This window comes from Sinocyclocheilus anshuiensis, unplaced genomic scaffold (genome assembly GCF_001515605.1).
Source record: "Sinocyclocheilus anshuiensis isolate Anshui unplaced genomic scaffold, SAMN03320099.WGS_v1.1 scaffold1916, whole genome shotgun sequence".
Taxonomy (NCBI): domain Eukaryota; kingdom Metazoa; phylum Chordata; class Actinopteri; order Cypriniformes; family Cyprinidae; genus Sinocyclocheilus; species Sinocyclocheilus anshuiensis.
In genome coordinates this window covers 602279-602616 of record NW_015558589.1, presented here as the reverse complement: position 1 = coordinate 602616, position 338 = coordinate 602279, and the positions used below count along the sequence as shown (strand labels likewise).

Here is a 338-nt window from a genome sequence, read left to right as displayed (position 1 = left end):
AGCAAATGGCTGCAATATAACAAAGAGTGAAAAATTTAAGGGGGTCTGAATACTTTCCGTACCCACTGTATATATATTGTTAATAACCTAGTTTAGTTTAGCTAAAAAAATTGCTTAAAATAAATGTTTAAAAAATAAAAAAAATAATTTTCATTCAGTTTAACGTAAGTACTAAAGTAACTACAACTACATAAACAAAAAAGCTATAAAAGCTATATAGACATTAAAAGAAAAGAAAAAAAATATATATATGGGTCAAAGGCGTTAAGATGTCCGCATCAAAAGAAATTTACAAAAGTGATTTTATGTCCATAGAAAGCACATTAAATGTAAGTAAA

The 338-nt window shown here is 25.4% G+C and overlaps 1 protein-coding gene across 1 annotated transcript in view; it reads left to right on the top strand.

The window, feature by feature from the left end:
* LOC107679954 (mitogen-activated protein kinase kinase kinase 11-like) overlaps positions 1-338 on the top strand; it is a 31523-nt gene that overhangs the window by 24249 nt on the left and 6936 nt on the right. The gene's annotated exons all lie outside the window — the stretch shown is intronic.